Raw genomic sequence first — 20,856 nt, 5'->3', positions numbered from 1 at the left:
CCAGTAATGTTAAGCATAGCCCAGACTCACACATGAATTGACTTGCCTGCTAACAAGTTCCCTTGCAATATTTACATACAATCATAGCTTTCATACTGCAAAAAGACAACAAGCATTAAAATATGAGAGTTTGCCAAAACTCAAGTAGAATCTAAACATACTTATGAGAGGGAAGTCTTGAGACTCACATTCACAACTATTCATTTGTGCATTGTAAAGGTCCATCGACTTCTTTATGATAGTGTTGATTTGCAATCCATTCATTTCAATCCCAAAGGCATACGGTAACATTACTGAGGCAAATAGGAGTCATTTTCACATGCTTTAATTATCCATGAGAATTAAAAGTGTGAAGATGAGTAAGTGTGGGGTCTTTCTCATTGCTTCACATATAATATAATCTAATGACATGATTTGAGACTCGTAAGAACATTCAAGGATGAGATAGAATGTGATCATCTGAGTTTTTCCTTAGAGCATGAATAGTGATAAGTTAAGTTTCATATCCAATTGGAACTTTTCATCATATAAGTGGATATATCAAGACAAGTTAAACTCTAATATTATAGAACTCTTGATAATTTAAAGCATTTGATCTCACCTCCTATTCTATGAGTTAATAGACATCATAAGGTCCCTTATTTCTTTTCCTTATTTTGGCTTTAGCTATTATTTAACATGCTTATGTTAAAAGGCTTTTAATACTTAGTGGGATTGTGAAATGTATCGTAATATATTGGGTTTGAGAGCTTTCAAAACTAAGGTAAGCCTCTCAAGCTAGTATGAAGCTTGGAGAAAATGTTAGAGATAATACTTTATCCAAATAAGTGTACTCATAGTTCACTTGAGTGAGCAATAACCTCATTTCTCAAGTTACACATAGCAACCTAGCACAAGAGGTATAAATAGATCTCACTATGGATTTATCTAAACCTAGCATAAAGAGTAGCGTGTTTCAAAATTTTAACTCCACCATTTCAATCCACTAGATCACTTATGGGATCACTTTAGAAGTTGTAATATTAAATTATTTCAACATGGTGCAACTCGACAAGTTTCATTCATAATTTGGCATGTTCCTTTATTAGGAAACAATAAGGTCCTTGGAATGAATATTCAAGTCCAATTTACAAATAGTATGTTGTGATGGATTATATTTAGGAATAAAGCATTGTGCATTCTTCACAAAAACAATATCTACACCAACATGGGAGTCTCTTATTGAGGTGCTAATATCATCATTTGATGTTGCTAGTTCTTCAAGGGATTATCTTGGTAAAATCTACTAGATTTCACATGCATATGTCTAATGGTTCTATCTTTGAATTAGTTGAAAGTTGATTGAACCCAACAAAATTAAACCAGGCTTAAAAAGGAGATCATTTGAACCCATTACCCCTCAAGTTCAAGTTTGTAAAAATGAAATCTTAACCATGAGTGAGCCAAAAAAAATTTCAATTAAGATAGCTTACATGGAAAGATAAAAGTAATAGACGCATTATAGTATGAACAAGGAAAAGCTAATAGTGCAGTGGGAAATTTATGTTACACAAATAGGTCATCATGTGCAATAATAAGAGCGTTTATCTTTCCATCGCACTAGTAGCAGTCCTCAATTATTGGGCTTACAATGTTTCTTGTCACACTAGCAATGGTTGCAAAGATGGTGTCCAAATATATATAAACATCTCTTTTGGACATTGCTAAAGTGCACATCCTAGAAGATGATTAATGTTCTCGCTTGTTTGTTGACTATTTTGGGGTCCTAAAAGTATGCTTCATATGGTTTCACAAAGGACTATGTCAATAGTTGCAAGAACATGTGTTCATCATCTAAAGAGGTAGATCTCTGTAAGAATGTTGGTTGCTCTACTAATACAATGCATGACTATTACCCAACACATCAATAAAAAGGTTAATCGATCCTTAAATGTGTCATCACACATGCACACACGCACGCACGCACGCATGCACACACATGCACGCACGCGCGCGCGCGCGCACACACACACACACACACACACACACACACACACACACACACACACACACACACACACACACACACACACACACACACACACACACACACACACACACACACCTTTGTCTCTCTCCGGGCTGAACTTCCATAAGCATAAACAACTCCATGCTCTTAATGTCAAATCATTGACATTTTTGTAATGCTATCAATTGTTCACTTCATTCATAGATTTCACATGTGATCTCTTATGTTAGCAACATGTACACCTCCATGAATGACATGGGAAAGTTAATTCCCACCAAATGAAAAAGTTAATTGTTCATTACCTTGTAACTTCTAGTATAGATTTTGTTAAACCTTGAGACCTTTTTGGTTGAGCTCTTCAATTTTACGATGACTAAGCGTCTATATTTGTTATTGTAGTTTTGGGTATAATAATGGTTCATGATGTACATGAGGGAATATGCATACATGCACATTTAAATGAGATGCCTCCAAATCTATATCTTTATATTCTATATAGTGTCATAAAGAAAATGCATATACATATGCATGTTTATGCTTTGCGTGAATGAGCACAAAAAATGAGTGTGACCTTTATATCAAAGACAAGCACAGATGCATACATGAACATCTATATATACATACATACACATATAGATGAATTGCATGTAGTCCTTTGTATGATAGGACAATTACTGTTGGGGGTAAAGGTGCCTCTGCCTAGCCACCCGTGTATTACTACATTGATAGTACTTGTGTGCCTGCACACTGCATATGATGGGGGCCCGTGACCGTCACTTTATTCTTTATTCTTTTAGTGACAGATGAATAAAGGGAAGGCTGGTCACACATTGTGACTGTTGGAGTTCCCACATTGTGAGTTTCTCTCTCTCTTGCTCTTGCTCTCTCGCCATAGCTCTCCCGTGCAAGCTTCGATCCTTCGCACCTTTCAACTAGTATAGGAGCATGGTTGCTTGAGCATTCAAGCTTGGTTTGTGACTCCTTCAATATTCATTCGAATCCCTACACCATTGGTTCTCACTCTTGGCAGCCATATTTGACTCCTTCGAGCTTTGATCACTCCTCGGCTTCTCGAGAGCACCTACTCGACCCATTTGGGCATCCTTAGGACATTCCTTTAGAGGTATTCAAGCATTCTTTTGAGTGTTTATTTCGGTTGCAGGGTAAAACAGGAAGGGGCAGCCAACCATTGGAGCTCTCCCATTTCATATCTTGGCTCCTATACCTGATTAGGCTTGACAAGGCTTTGTGTAGGCCTTCTTTAGGCCCTACTTGACCCCCCCTTCCACCTCATTAATGTCACATGGACCAACAACATACCTAGCAACATCAGCCTTGTTTGGGCCAGCTTGAAGACCTGCAAAAATTTGTTTTTTACTTTAGCCCTCCCTTGGCACTCATTGGGAGCTTGAAAACACTTCATTTGGCACTTAGGAACACCCCCTTGATGCTCGATATTGGTGGTTTATCATTGGCATTGATTTGTGGACCAATTTACCTCAATCCAAGACTATTTTCCATAGTAGACAAGTAGCCACAAACAGTGTTACATTAGCACTTTAGGTTGATGCTTGGATAGCATTGACATTTGATGCGCGGTTGGTCCCGAATGGTCCTCGAATGTTAGGGGAATGTAAGCCTATTGATTGGCCATCATTTGGAGCTGATTTATTGGCCTAAAATACTCAATTTTACATAGTAAATCACTATTGTACACTCCAGGGCTGAAGCTTGTTTAGTCACTTTATGCTTTGCCTATTGGTCACACAGGTGCTTCCCAGGTGTTTCATATGACTATTCGGATGCAAATGAAGGTTGGAAAATGCTTTGGATGGTTCCAAAATGTACTTTGAGCCTTGTTTGAGCTCCGTTTTGGTTGGCATTTAGTTAACATTGGTCTACACCAGCATGCTTTGTGACAGAGATTATACCTATGGTCTATGTATGACCCGTTGGTACATGCTTGATGCTTATGTTACCTACACATGCTAGTTACATTGTTTGGACTTGAATGCTGCTGGAGCTTAGTTTGGGCTTGACTTTGGATATTTTGGAGCTTATTTTGGTCTTGCTTTGGATCATCAGAGATTGATTGGGATTGTCTTCATGACATTGGATGCTATCATTGGATACTTGATCGCTCATATGGTTTGGATGTCTTACTAATATATGATCTTGGATACTTGATTGCTCATATACTCTGGATGTCTTACTGATGTATGATCTTGGATATTCTATCACTTGTACTCTTACATGCTTTGTTTGAGCTTATTTGCTTGACACTTATAGCTTTTGTGCCAGTGGGAGCGTCTTTGTATGCTTATCAGACATTGAACAGTGCGGCTCATGAATATTGAGCTTTTGGATCTTTGAGATGAGGATCTCCTCGTGGATGATGTATAGTTGATATACCTTGGTGCATGTAGATGTACTTCGGCTGATTCGCCTTTGTATTCACTAAGTAGACACCGGCTTGTGGTAGGTCTTGACAGTGGTATATACATTTTGCCCTGTTGATTGGGGGGTGTACTAACTTTACTGACGGACTTTCTTTGATATGCTTGGGTATTGGCTCATGTCAGTTTGACTATTACATGCTTGTTTATGCCCGCTTGATGTTGGTTTTGCATTGAAAATCAGCGATTGACTTTGAATATTGGGTTTTGTCTACTATCAGCTCTCATTATACACTACTGTCATAAATTATAGCAAGCATGATTATATCCTTGCAACAACTTCATCTACTGCTTCACAGATGATAGAGATACACTCTATGTACACACAGTGTTGGCTCTTAAACTCAGGTGCGTCCTTTCATGTGACACCTTGCCAAGAGTGGTTCCATTCATAATGTTTCGGGTTCTATGTGCTTGGATGATGACAAGTATCTTGAGATTGTTGGCATTGGTGATGTTAGGCTGCAGTTTTCTTCCAGCAACAGTTTTGTTATGCACGATGCACGTCATGTACCTCCATTGACACACAGTCTCATGTCCATTGGACATCTTGATGACACAGGATATCATGTATTTTTTGGAGACTCTACATGGAAGATCACTCATGGCAGGCTTGTGCTTGCGAGAGGTGCCAAGGCTGGCAACCTCTACCCCCCTTAGTTGTTTCTAGATCTATAGTTGATCATAATTTGTTTGTGGGGTCTTTACCTCATGTATCTCTTGCCTGTTTGGGGCACATGTCCCTGTTAAGGGAATGAAAATGCTTTTTGGTTTGTAGCACTTACCGCCTCTTGACTATTCTCATTTTGATTCTTGTGATCATTGTCTTTATGGCAGGCAAACTAGGTCTACGCATAAAAAGTTTGGTATATCATGCATGAGTGAGCCCTTGGCTTTGGTTAATTCTGATGTCTGTGGGCCCATGCCCTGTCAGTCTATGGGTGGTGCAAAGCATTTTGTTACTTTCATAGATGATTTTTCACGTAATGTATGGGATTATCCTATAAAGTAGAAGTTCGATGTATTGGCAGTTTTTCAGAGATGGCTTGCTATGGCAGAAAACTAGTTTGGGCATAGGCTGAAATGCCTAAGGACAGATAATGGGGGTGAGTATGTTTCATATGCTTTTGAGCAGTTATGTGATGAGAGGGGTATTTAGCGTCAGTTGACCGCTCCCTACATCCCTCCCTAGAATGGTAAGGTTGAGCGGATGAATAGGACCATCTAGGAGAGGGTTTGCAATATGCTTAGCCATGCATGCCTACCCAACACTTGCAGTTACGACTGCTGTGCAGATCATTAATAGATCACCTGGTAGTACCATTGATTTCCAAGTTGCAAAGGAGGTTTGGATAGGAAAGCCTCCCTCTTATGCGCATTTACTTGTCTTTGGATCTGAGGCAGTTTGCCATGTGCCCAAGGACAAGCATAACAAGCTGGATCCTAAGAGTGTTAAATGCATATTCCTTGGCTATGGAGATGCAGGAGAGATGGGTTACCATCTATGGGATCCACATGCGTGGAAAGTCACCCGCAGCCATGATGTAGTCTTCCATGAAGACAAGATGCACAGGCAGCTTGAGAGAGTCATGGAGATATGCATGGTTATATTTCAGGAGGATCCTCGAGATCCCATATAGCTAGTTGGATAGCCTACAACATCACAACAGATGCTCATGGCCAGGGTGTTGGAGAGAATGTTGAACATGCAGTAGAGCCTACATTGTAGCGTTCTACTAGAGATAGATATCCACCTGATAGATTTGAGCCCTCCTTGCACTATGTCTTGGTTACAGATGCAGGAGAGCCTCTCACCTATGATGAGGCTATGCACAGGGGTGAAAGTCACTCCTGGGAGAGGGCTATGCAGTTTGAGATAGACTCCTTACATAAGAATATGACTTGCGATTTGGTTTCCTTGCTTGCTGGCAATAAGGCTCCGCCATGCAAGTGGGGGTACAAGCTGAAAAGTACCCCTAGACACCCCAAGCTAGTGTACAAGGCTAGATTGGTAGCAAAGGGTTTTAAGTAGGAGCATGGTATTAACTTTGATGAGGTCTTCTCTCATGTGATTAAGATGACCACCCTGTGCCTAGTCTTGGCTTTGGTTGCACAACTTGACTTGGACTTGTACCAGATAGATGTCAAGATGGATTTCTTACATGAAGACTTGCACGATGAGATTTACATGGAGTAGCCTAAGGGCTTCGTCGAGCCTAGCAGGGAGCACCTAGTGTGCAAGTTGAAGAAAAGTCTTTATGGCTTGAAGTAGGCACCTAGGGAATGGTATCATAAGTTCGATGCCTTTATACAGTCACAGGGCTACAGCCGTAGTTCTATGGATCCGTGCTTGTATAGAAGAAAGCCCGTGATGGTTCTTTCCTTATTTTGGTACTCTATGTGGATGACATGCTATTAGCAGGGAAAGATCATGATGAGCTAGATGCTCTTAAGGCTCAGCTCAAGAAGAGCTTTGAGATGATTTGGGATAGGCCTCTCACATACTTGGCATGTGCATTAGACGTGATAGGCATAAGAGACTCCTCTACTTATCACAGAGGGAGTATATTCACAAAGTCCTTGAGTGCTTTCGCATGTAGGACGTGAAGCCTATTGGCTGTCCATTGCCTTCTTATGTGAAGGTATCATAGGCCGATTGCCTGTAGACAAGTTGTTTGTAGATGAGTAGAGGGCTGAGATGGCCAAGATTCCCTATACATCCGCAGTGGGCAGCCTTATGTATGCCATGATAGCCACTCGTCCAGATATTGCCTTTGTAGTTGGTGTTGTGGCACGCTATATGGCTACACCTGGCACGGAGCATTGGGATACTGTGAAGGGTATCATGAGGTACCTAAAGGGCACTAGAGATATGTGCATATGCTATGGTAGCCATGATACAGGAGTCCTGGGGTACACTGACTCTGATTATGCAGGACATGCAGATAGTAGGAAGTCCACTTCTGGCTATGTGTTGACCTATGCTGGAGGTGCTGTCTCTTGGATGTCTAGGGTGCAGAAGTGTACGAATCTTTCCAACATTGAGATGTCCAGGGTGTAGAAGTGTACAAATCTTTCCAACATTGAGGCTGAGTATGTTGCAGCCATTGAGGCTTACAAGGAGGCCATATGGTTAGGTCGTTTGGTTCATGGCCTTGCTATTGATGCTATCCCTACCCTGCATTTGGATTCTATGAGTGCTATTTAGTTAGCCAAGAATCTGGTCTTCCATGCGAAGACGAAACACATTGAGGTGAGGTATCACTTCATACGTGGGGTCATTGAGGACAAGTTTGTTGACCTTGTCAAGATCTCGACTGACCTGAATCCTGCAGATCTGCTCACCAAAAGCCTCTCTATGGAGCACTTTGCCTTCCTCAGGAGATTGATGGGCATGGGATGAGATGACGTCTTTCCTCATCTTGTTGTATATGTGTACATGTTGTACTGTATTTTCTTTTTCTTTTTCACTCCTCACTGGGGCAAATTCACCTTTAAGTGGGAGGTTGTTGGGGGTAAAGGCACCTCCACCTAGCCGCCAATATATTACTACACTGACAATACCCATGCTTGCACATTGTAGACGGGGAGTGCCCGTCACCATCACTTTATTCTTTATTCTTTTAGCAAAAAATGAATAAAGGGAAGGCTGGTCACACATTGTGACTATTGGAGTTCCCACATTGTGTGTGTATCTCTCTCTCTTGCTCTTGCTCTCTCGTCATAGCTCTTTGCGATGTAAGCTTCGATCCTTCTCACCTTTCAATCATAAAAAACCTCCCACTTAAATGTGAATGTGCTTGAGGGAGGAGAAAACAAGGAAATAAGAGAGAGAGAGAGAGAGAGAGAGAGAGAGAGAGAGAGAGAGAGAGAGAGAGAGAGAGAGAGAGAGAGAGAGAGAGAGAGAGAGAGAGAGAGAGAGAGAGAGAGAGAGAGAGAGAGAGAGAGAGAGAGAGAGAGAGAGAGAGAGGCACTTTCATCTTGATATGTGTAGGATAAAATGAAGGTACTTTTATAAGAAGAAATTTAGAATACCTTTGAAAGAAAGAGATTACACTAACTTTCAAATATGATCCCTTTTACATGGACTACTAGATAAACGAAGGCTAATTCCATAGATGCCACATAATCCATATTTGTATTTTCAAAATCAACTTCAAAATCCCACTCACTTTCATTCTCCATTTGTACCATACTTCCACATCCAAATCCAGTTGCATATGGTAGGTTCTTTCCTATGCTAAGGGTGAGGAAAAGGTTGCACACTTGACTTCTTTAACTTGTTGAGTGGCTCTTGCATGGCTTGCCTTCTCCCCTCTCTTTCAAAGAAAGGGTGTGCTTTATGGATGTTATTTCCAAATCCACAATCCAATCATTGCAATGGAATGCAAGGATGACTTCCAATGTCAAAGAGAGATGGCCTATATTGATCAATATCATTCCTCAATTTCTCAAGTGAAACCTTTGCATGCCTGAGCAAGACTGGTTGGCCTCGAGTTGATTCCATTATAAAAGAGCATAAGGAATGCAAATTATCATCTACAAGGAAATAATCATAAAACCATCAAATGCTGTCAATGTGCACCAATCTTTTCATGCCATAATGTTTCTTACTTGTGGCTTCTGTGAGGACAATGGCTTCATGAGCATCCAAGTTCTAAGTTCGTGATGAAGGGGGTGAGAGTTTCCTTGCAATATTTGCATGCAATCATAGCTTTCATACTGCCAAAAGACAACAAGTAGCATTAAAATATGAGAGGTTGTCAAAAAGCAATTAGAAATCTAAACATACTTATGAGAGGAAAGTTTTAAAACTCACATTCACAACTATTAATTTGTGCATTGTAAAGGTCTATCTACTTCTTTATGATAATATAGATCTATAGTCCATTCATTTTCATAACTTTGATTTGATGCTTGCACTATTTCTACATTGTGTCCAATTACAACCACAACAAAGCCACTCACAATTCGCATTGCAAACATGATGACGCTGAGAATCATGTGTGCAACTACAAATAAGTGCATCACATCATGATCAATCAATAAACTACACATTCTCAAATTGGATGCTTGCTACCCTTTCTATAGAGTCGTGTACTATCAAGAACATTGAATTAGCATCATCACCATGTCTTGATACCAATAATAGGAGTGGATACTACATACCAATTTTTGAATTTAGTCAACCCTTCTTTGATTGATAGTTTGATGACGTGATAAAAAGTGTCATTTTAGCAAATTGTAATATGACTCCACACTACCATTTGTATCTTGATTTGCATATGAAGGCATCCTTGTAGCACAAATCCACGTTTCCACATGATAGTCGAAAGGGTTTAGATTTTAAAAAGAAAAAAATTGAGTCAAATGAATTTAGGGATATACCTGTCTAGCCTCACCATCAGTCTTTGCAATACTTCAAGAATTCTATCTCTTAGGAGTATATAATGTAGGACTCTTGAAGGAGTCCCATGCCTCCCTCTTCTCTATTCCTTATCCTAAATGTGGGTGAACTATGCATATTCATGATGCCTCCAAGGTGGGTGAACTACGCATATTCTTCTCTATTCCTTATCCTAATTTTGTCAACAAATTGAATGGGAATGCATATGTCTTTATCTATGGAGTATTATTTGCTCTTATTAGTGGCCCTAAATTGAAAATCCTAAACCCCTTGTTGAAGAGGCAATCAATGTAGGTGTACATTAGTTTTGGTGCGTAAATCCAATAACCCCCGCTCAAGATGTAAATGTGCAATTATACATTGGATTTGATTCCTACATGCCCATCTCTTTTACAAGGGTCTAGCACACGTTTTGATTCTACACACTTGATTATCTATGGGTTTTGTCCATTGTAATTTGTACAACACAATGTTATGCAAAGTATGCAATGTCCAAACCCATATTTTGACAAAATAGATAAAAGAACTTCAATTCAAAAAAATCTCACATGATTGAGGAAGGATCTTCTAACTCATACATAGTGCTTCAAATTTTGTTCTTAATAGAGAATTCACACATTCAAGGTTTTATGCTTCCAAAAATTTAAGAGATTACTTTGCCTAGCTCACAATGGGCACTAAAGAGAGCATTAGCACAAATTTCATGGCTCTAGGATGATGCTTAGGGTCTCGCCCTTCAAATTTTGTGAGGTGGTACCAACACATGAACTCATAGACCAATAGGAACCTGGTGGCACAAGGCCATACATAGATTAAGAAATAACATGTACACTTCTTTGAGAAGCAACTTCACAATATAGAAAATTTAGTTAAAAAAACTTGTATACCATAAAAGGTGAGGCTTGGGGAGGGCAGCCACTAGTAGGAAGTTTGCTCTTTAGGAGGGGAGTCCAACACATGCAATGCTTAGAGAGGAAGGTTTAGCATGTGCAATGCTTAGAGGGTCCAACATTTGCAATGTAGGCTAGTTGTAGGAAGGGATGGAAGCAACATCACAAATAATCCTTGCTTGAAGAGGTCAAGGCTAGGCCAATTGTTGCGGGAGGAGGGTGCCACAATAGTGAGGCTTGGAGATGAGCAATAGGTTAGTAGAGTAGGAGTACTTCGCTAATAGAAGCACCTCATGATAAGAGCCTTAAGGTCTATCTTGTCATTTCTACCAACGTGGTAGAAATGTTTGGGTCCCTAGGATGTATGTGTGAGCCACCATGTTAGTGTGGCCTCCCCCTAACAAAAAAGAAAAACCATGCCTGGGGCCTCAAGTCCTCTCTTCCCTCTCTTACTCTTCCTTGCATGATAGTCCTCTTTCACTCTCACACTCATCCTCCAGACCCTTTAGCAACCAACCACCTCAGGCAACAATCAATGCCACAATTGAGAAGAAGTGATATATTTATTGCAACACATCAATCTAGACAACAAAGTCATGCAGTTGCTATGGTTTGCCCATCAATGAGAAGTAGTAAGCATAGTTGTAGTACCTTTAGTGACATTAATGTTACCCTTTGCAATGATAGTTTCTACTAGAATTTATCTAACTCACAAGTGATGCTATCAACATCCCAATACGAGCACATAATCACATACCCCTACTCACCAATTTAGCTATTTGCAAGTGGCCACTCCAACAAGAAATCATCAATGCCTAGCTCTACTTGGAAAATTATAGTTAGCACCACCTTGCACAGTTGCAACTCCAAGTCTTATTTGACATCCATACAATTTGATCATTGATCCCTTTAGTTGCACAATATACTTAGTGGCTCTCCAACATAGAGTTTTAATGTTGCCACTCTAGCAACCTCAACGATCACTATCTTGCCCCTTGGCCCTTCCTCAATAAACCTTATACTTAAGGTACCTTTCTCTCTCCAACATGTTATCACTAGCATTACCACTGACCATATCATATCTCTTGGCACAACATTTTCTAAGCATCATTTGCTCCTCCATTTGAGTTAATAATACCATTTTATTGGCTACAGAAAGGCATTATGTCCTCCCTCTCCACCTTATCTATCAGTCATAATTACTTTATCCTTTTTACTATCTTGAACTCTCTCTCTCTATCTCTCATCTTATCCATGCCTTCATCTACATTCAAAATTCTTATATACTTTTTTTATAAGGCTTCAGTTCTTTCTCCAATTATCTCTTTCACTCTATCATATCTTCAAATTTATATCATTTAGATAGATCCTTATTTTCAAATCCATACTATCGTATTCCAAGCTCATTTATTTTTCACATGGACCAATTTCAAAACATTCTTAAGACTTATCTTAGTCCCTCATTCATATTGTCCCAACATATTATTAACTACATTTTTCACCTTTAACTTGAGAATAAGTTTCTCAATTTTTGATTCTCACACATCACAACAAAAAAATATGGATAAAGGGGAAAATGTAATTACATCATGAAAAGAATGGATAGAGAGGGTGATGTAAGTACCCTTATGGCAAGGGCTTGCCCTCATAACTATCACTTGTTAATTGGAGACACACTTCTATTATGCTCAAAGAGTGTTACTATTGTAAAAGATCCAAATAATAACACTTTTCTCAAATTATTGGTACTAACCATCTTGCAAGGGCCACTGGTAGCTTGATTAGTGTCATATCATTTACACCTCATGGATGTTTAGTGACAAATGGATAAAATATCCTAGTAATACACATAACAACCAACACTATCTTTGTAAAGGTAAAGCCATCTACCTCATTTGGCATCACATTTACTTCTCCGGTGGTTGACAGGGTGTGCATCCCCTCTTTGTTTCTACTTCGAATTTCCTTTAGATATTATTTATTGTCTTGTATCCTACATTAAAGAGCCTTCTCTCATGTGCGTCGACCATCACTTTCAAACTCATTCATGTCTCAAAATTTCTTCACCTCTTCAAAGCTTACTATTCTCTTCAAATGGCATCAACAAGAAATGGTCCTCATCATTAATATCCTATCCTTCTCTCCTCCCAAAAAATTCATTCATATTGGTGCCTTGAAGAAATGATTGGACTTTCCTCTCACCACAACAAGTAGCTTAAAGCAAGTAAAACCTATGTAGCATTGTTCAACCCAGATAATGGTTCTATTGGAGCTTTCACAAGCTCGACCATTGGACTTGATATAATGCCTATTGTTTCAAGTGCTTCATTGGATTTAGCAGTGGCTACCTCTCATATAGTTGATACATCTCTCACACTCATGGAACTATCCATTCTTCTCCCCAAACCACATGAAATCAAGAATGAATGAATCAACAAGGGCATAGTGAACTGTCTTACCTTCTCCCCACCAATACTGTTAAGTGAAAGCCCGATAGTGGCTCCATGATCCATGTGTTGGTACTAGATACACCTTTTCTACTCCATTGCTCTTGATCTTATCTACAAGCACCTGATCTATGAGAGAAAATGTGAAGAAGAAGAAAGGCAACCAAGCTCTCCTCCAATTCGTCTCTGACCCAAGAAGGGGAAGAAGAGAAAAACATGTGTGAGGAAAAAGCTTCACCTCTCAAGTCCCTCACTCTCTTCCTCACTCTCACACTCACACTCTCCCTCACTCTTAAGGGAGCACAAGTAGATAGAACATAAGCAAGAAGAAGAAGCATGCTCTCAAGTATACCACAAGAATGAGCTTATTCATTCACTTTCAAGTTTTTATACATGGGGTTTTGAATTTGGGCTTCCACTCAAGTTGGGTGCCTATCTCTCCTATTTGGCTATTAGTCAGTCTTTCTTGATTTATGCACACATATTTAGATTACATCGACCATTGTAAAAGTGAACAAAAGCTAGTGCTCGCACACTTGTCAAGTTGTGGGTCTTTTTTCTCGATAGAGAATGTTACAACTTGCATGAGTACTATGTTCAGCTCTCAAAATAAAATTGCAATTAATTGTATGATGCAAACATTAACCTAAAATTATTGCACTTGCACTTTTTACTTCATTTGGACTTTCCTTTTCTTTTGCTACCTTTGTTTGCCTTTGTTGCCATTCTACCACCTTTCCATTTCATAGTTAATAGGTTCTTAAATAAATGTTGCGCCATTATTCAAGGTTGAACCAAATCATGGATGTATATTCAAATAAGGTGGATTTTGATCAAATGTTTTTTAATAAAGAGTATTTTGATTGAAAAGCTTTCAATTGAAAAGCTAAGTATATAATTGTAGTTTCAAAATCCTTTTATTGATTTTCATCGTTCTTCTTTTTCTCCAACTCGGTCCACTTATTATCTCTTCTATCCATAACACCCCATGTAAGAATTTCACTAGTAAATTGATGGGTTATGACTAGAACTTAATTAATGAAATTCCAAAAAATGTCTCTTGCATTGTGCTACACTCAAAAATATTGTTCTCGTGGCCCTATCTACTTTGTTATGTATGTTGGCTTTTTATGCCAAGTAAATGTAAATTGAAGTATCTTTCACTTGATCTACTAATTCTTGAGTGACAAGCAATAATTTTAGCTCAATGTACTCATGTGGAGATTATTACCATTTATTTATTTAGATCTTGGAAGATGTTGTAAGAGTTGTAGCACTACCTAACATACAAGATGCTAACTTAAAATCAATATTAGGCTCAAAGAATCAATAAAGAAGAATAAGAAAACCTTGGCAATCAAGGTTTGTCAATGGCCCCCACTCCTGTTGCGACCCCTACCCCTCTCTTATCAACACTCCCTTTCTCCAAGATGCGCTCTTCTTGCAATTTGACACAATGGAGGCTCCTACAAAAGCTATGCATTCTATGCATATGCGATAGACATGAGCTATGATCATCAACTCGCATAGGCTAATCCCAATTTTTGTAGGCATATGCTAGTGGAATCAATGCCTCCCTCCCTCTCCTCCCACCCCCTTTCTCTCTTCCTATGAGTCCCTCAGTTCACAGTTGCTGACATGCTAACTTTAAGGATCTGTCAGCTTCTTCCTCCATCCCTCATCTCTGCTTTTCAATTTGCACCCTCCACCTCCAACCAACCAGTGCATCCTTCCCTACTTTGAGAAGACCAAGCCTGCCTCCAATGGCTTCACTCCCATTTTCCTTCCTCTATCCAATATGTCCCCTTTCGTAGCCTAGCCTCTCTATAGATAGAAGATGTGCATGAGTTGGCTCTTGTCCTTGAAAAGCTGACAAGAAATACTCCCATCCAAATTGATCCTTGAGGGGTTTTTGGAATGCACAACTTAGCTCATGCAATGTTTGATTTGTCCCATGAAGCTCTGATGTAGATGAGGCATTCAACATGGTCCATGTCTCGCAGCTAGTCCTCAAAAGACTAGGAAGCATTTCATGCAATGTTTGATATGCTATAAATTCAAATGTCAATTCAAAAACCATGAATATAGATAGCACAAAACATTTAACTTGGTGCTCTTCTTTGTTGGAGGATCCATGTGAATATTCATTGGCAGCTATTTATTAACATGTTAAATACATTCTCAATGACATTTATTCATAAGCAATTTAATTGGAGAGCAGTTTTTTCAAAGTTTTGAATGCTAACTTGAAGAATAAATGCTAATTGATTCATGCCAACAAATCTTGAGGTTTCCAAATATTTCCTTGAACTATATATTCTTACTTGAACTTAAGTTTTTCATTTTGACATATATTATGACATTTAAATTTTACATCCTCACAACATTAGGAATACTTTTTAAGATGGGATTGTGTGAATCTTAGGGAAGCAGCATGAATAACATTCAATCGGAGGTTTTTGAAATCACATTGAGAGAGAGAGAGAGAGAGAGAGAGAGAGAGAGAGAGAGAGAGAGAGAGAGAGAGAGAGAGAGAGAGAGAGAGAGAGAGAGAGAGAGAGAGAGAGAGAGAGAGAGAGAGAGAGAGAGAGAGAGAGAGAGAGAGAGAGAGAGAGAGCGAGGGAGGGAGGGAGGGAGGGAGGGAGGGAGGGAGAGAGAGAGATGTCTACTATAAGATTTTTGGATTGAGAGTACTCAAACTCATGCCAAAAGATATAGATTTTGAAGTTGATTGTAGTAGCCATGGTACCTCTCTCTATTTTGTGTGTGTGTGTGTGTGTGTGTTGGGTTTTGGGAGGGGATGCAAGTGTATAGTATTTGAGATGGCACATCTATTAGAGTTTTAGGAGGGGATGCAACATTATGGTATTTGGGATGACACATCAATTACAGTTTTAGGAATGGGAGTTATGTTTTGATGTCAATGTAGGTGGATTAGGGTTAAGATCTCTCTCTCTCTCTCTCTCTCTCTCATTGTTTAAAAGTTTTTCAAAAATATCAATGGAAAAAGAAATGGTATTGGCTTATATAAAACTCTTTAATTAGTATGCACTCCTTTGACATCTCATTTTTTACATCCAATGTTTGAAGAATGATAAGCTTTCATTGTAATTAAACAAGTTACATAGATACATCGAATGTACAACATATGTTGTCAATTCATGTGTGCACGATTGCATTTGAAGAATCTCAATGAATATTCTCCTCACATCAATGGGATCTTTCACTTCAAGTATGGAGCATATTGTTAATTGTGCAAGACTACACCATTACTTGCACACAAAGCATGCTATACTTTTGTGAGAAAAGGGAAGTGGGTGTGTGATAGCACAGTTGCTTCCTTTTGCTAATAAAAATACAAAGTGAATGAGGTGAAGCCTTGTGAGCTTTGCAAGTAAGTAAAACCGCACAGTGTGCAGTTAGTGGACCTGGCTAGGCTAGCTAATATGGAATATTAGGCAACAACAGAGAAACATCAAGATAAGAATTAACACAAAAAAGTTACAAATAAGGATCCATTCTTGAGAAAAATCAATTTCGCATTTCCTTGATGGTCACAAGGGCTCACTGGACCCCTCTTACATGAAGTGCATTGGGAAAGTACTACCAAATCATGCAAACATGATTCTACATGTAGCAACATTGCCTAGTTTCTTGCTAAGCAAAAATAAACACAACTTAGAATTGAGTATGTACAACAAATTTATGAAATGTACCAAACATAAACATAAAAAGCCCCCATCTTTTCAAGTAAAGTTCCAATATTGACAATGTTTGACCATGAGACTTGTTGATTGTGATGAAAAATGCAAGTCAAACAAGAAATTTATTTCTTCACATCATGAAAGACAAATGCATGCTACTTGGAATGAAGATAATTCTTGGAATATACAATCTCTATCCAATGTATGTGGCCATTAACATTTTTAAAAATCAAATGGCATTTTTGTTAAAATGCCTTGCAAGTGAGCCTTGTAGCATCGCATAATCCTTTCAAGGTATTTAAGTCTCTAAGTATCATAAACAATGCATTTACCTTGAGTAGAATAAATGAGGAAAGACTTTTCACATGTATTAGCAACAAATTTTGCAATATAATTTTTTTTGGCCTCCCTTTTCATAAATTGCACTGCATGATTGTTCAAAGTAGCAACTTCTAGTTTTTGGGGTGTAAGGGTAACACCTTCTATGAAGATCACTCTAAAATCCAAGGTACAAGATACCCTATTATAGACACATTAAAATAGCTCTTCAATAGGATGGCCATTCAAAATCACTTTAAAAGGAGTATCTATGCCCTTAACATCTCCATTGGAATGCTTTAGTCCTATATGTTGAATCCACTTGTTGATGAAATCATTGGCGGACAATTTATCCTTTGCAACCTTGATATGCATACCTGATGGCACTATCTAAAATCACTGCTAAGGAAAAACCCTTACCACCAAGTGGTTCAATGCTTTGCTTATGTCTCTAAGGGACTTGCAAAGTGCTTCACTAGTGCTTCAGAAGCACATCTATGTATAAAGTGTGCATCATAAGAGCCCCTTCCCACAAATTAAGCCTTGTCTATTTGTAACAACTTAGTAAGGTGACTGTAGATAGGAATATTGCATGTAAATCACCCATCCAAATCTAGTGGTGATTTGGATTTAGAACGTGTTCTGTATATTTTCAACAAAAATGTAGCAATATCTAATGATGCAATGGCCAATACTAATGAATTGCATGCTATGCATCCAAAACATTAAGCACTTTTGATAAGCATATTTCATGTAAATCACTCATCCAAATCCCGTGGGCTTTTGGATTTAGAATGTGTTTTGTGTCTTTTCAACAATAGTAATGAATTTGCATGCTATCATATCCAAACAACAAGCACTTGTACAAAAAAGTCTTTCCAAATCCACAAACCCCATCCAAGAAGACTATATCTCTTGTTTTTGCACTATCCATTATCCAAAAAATGGCTCATACCCATAAATACATTGCCATGTTCATCTGCATGATATGCGCATGCACTCTTTTAGAATAAGAGCCCCATTGAAAAGCATGGAAGGTTCTTGCAATACTTATGTACTTAGTTGTTGGTGAGAGCATTCCCTTCTTTCTAACTGCATTGATATACCGAATCCTTTGTCAAATACACATGAAACCTTTCCCAGGCATCTCGAATTGAACAATCTCACAAAAAGCTAAAATCAAAGTAAAGAAATCTTGAAACAATTGAGAGCCAATTTGCATTGTCAACACATGTTCCAAATACATTTCCATTCTTTGTCATCTTGCATCATCCCTTTTGTGATGTAAGCCTTGTTGATGAAAGGTGAGAAGGATTGAAGCTTGCTTGGAAGAGCTATGGCGGGAGATCAAGAGCAAGAAAGAGAGAGAGACTAAATGGGAACTCCAACAGTCACCATGTGTGACTGGGGATGCCTTTATTCAATCTGTCACTAAAAGAATAAAGAATAAAGTGATGGCAATGGGCGCCCACCACTTGTAGTGTGCAGTGGTGGGTACTGTCAGTGTAGCAATACCCGGGAGGCTAGGCAGAGGCACCTTTATCCCCAACAACCTCCCACTTAAAGGTGAATCTGCCCCAATGAGGAGTGAAAAGAAAAAGAAAAGACAGTACAATGTACACATGTACAATAGGATGAGGAAAAACATCATCTCATCTAACACCCATCAATCTCTTGAGGAAGGATAAGCGCTCAGTAGTGAGGCTTTTCGTGAGCAGATTTGTAGAATTTTCATCAGTGAGACGATCCTGAAAAGGTCAACAGACTTGTCCTTCATGACCCTACGTATGAAGTGATACCTCACCTCAATGTGTTTCGTCTTTGCATGGAAGATCGGATTCTTAGCTAGCTAAATAATACTCATAGAATCCGAATGCAGCATAGGTATAGAATCAATCCCAAGGTCATGAACCAAACGGCCCAACCATATGGCCTCTTTGGAAGCCTCAATGGTGGCTGCAACATACTCAGCCTTAGTGATAGAGAGAGCGGTACACTTCTGAACCCTGGACATTCAAGAGACAACACCTCTAGCATAGGTGAATACATAGCTAGAAGTGGACTTTCTACTATTTGCATGTCCTACATAATCGGAGTCTATGTACCCCACAACTCCTGTATCCTGGCTGCCATAGCAAATGTACATATCTGTTGTGCCTTTCAAGAATCTCATGATAACCTTCACGGCATCCCAATGTTTCTTACTAGGTGTAGCCATATAGCGTGCCACAACACCAACTGCAAAGGCAATATCTGGACAAGTGGCTATCATGGCATACATCAAACTGCCCATGGTTGATGCATAAGGGATCTTGTCCATCTCGGCCCTCTGCTCATTTGTTTGCGGACAATCGGCCTGTGAGACCATATAAGAAGGTAATGGATAGCCAATAGGCTTTACGTCGTGCATGCGGAAACACTCAAGGACTTTATGAATGTACTCCCTCTGGGAGAGCCCTCTGGGAGAGCCCTCTGGGAGAGAGAGAGTAGTCTGTGATGCATGTCATGCTTAATGCACATACCAAGAATGTGAGAGGCATGTCCCAAATCCTTCACCTCAAAGCTCTTCTTTAGTTGAGATTTAAGAGCATCTAGCTCATCATGATCTTTCCCTGTGATCAACATATCATCCACATAAAGTACCAAAATAAGCAATGAGCCATCACAGGCTTTCTTCATGTAAAGACACGGATCCATAGCACTCATGATGTAGCCCTATGACTGCATAAAGGCATTAAAATGATGATACCACTCCCTAGGTGCCTGTTTTAAGCCATTAAGACTTTTCTTCAATTTGCATGCTAGGTGCTCCTTGCCAAGTTCTGCAAAGCCCTTAGGCTGCTCCATGTATATCTCATCATGCAAATCCCCATGCAAGAATGTAGTCTTGACATCCATCTAATACATGTCCAAGTCAAGCTGCACGACTAAGGCCAAAACCAAGCATAGGGTGGTCATCCTGACCACAAGAGAAAAGATTTCATCAAAGTCAATGCCATGCTCTTGTTTAAAACCCTTAGCAACAAGTCTTGCCTTATAAGCCGACTTGGGGTTGCTAGGGGTACTTTTCAGCTTGTACACCCATTTGCATGGCAAAGCCTTCTTGCCGTTAGTCAATGCAACCAAATCCCGATTCATATTCTTATGTAGGGAGTCCATCTTAGATTGCATAGTCCTCTCTCGAGAGTGACTGTCACCCCTGCGCATAGCCTCATCATAGGTGAGAGGCTCTCTTGCATGTATAACCAAGACATAATGCATTGAGGGCTCAAATATATCAAGTGGATGTCTAGCTCTAGTAGACTGTCTCACTGCAAGCTTCGCTGCATGTTCGGTATCCTGTCCAACACCCTAGCCATGTGTACCAACTGCTACTGTAGGTTGTCCAACTGGCTGTGTAGGAGCACGTGGCTCCTCCTAGAATATAACCTTGCGTATCTCTACCACCTGCTTAGGCTGCCTATGTATCTTGTCTTCATGGAAGACTACCTCATCGCTACGAATGACTTTTCGCGCTTGCAGATGCCAGAGGCGATAACCCATCTCACTTGCATCTCCATAGCCAAGGAAAACACATTTGACACTCTTAGGATCCAACTTAGTATGCTTCTTTGGGCACATGGCAG

This window comes from Lygodium microphyllum, chromosome 2, assembly GCF_053477565.2.
Source record: "Lygodium microphyllum isolate KBCC chromosome 2, Lygodium_microphyllum_v1.1.10, whole genome shotgun sequence".
Classification (NCBI taxonomy): domain Eukaryota; kingdom Viridiplantae; phylum Streptophyta; class Polypodiopsida; order Schizaeales; family Lygodiaceae; genus Lygodium; species Lygodium microphyllum.
The sequence above is the reverse complement of the archived record's forward strand: the minus strand, read 5'-3'. Positions refer to the sequence as shown.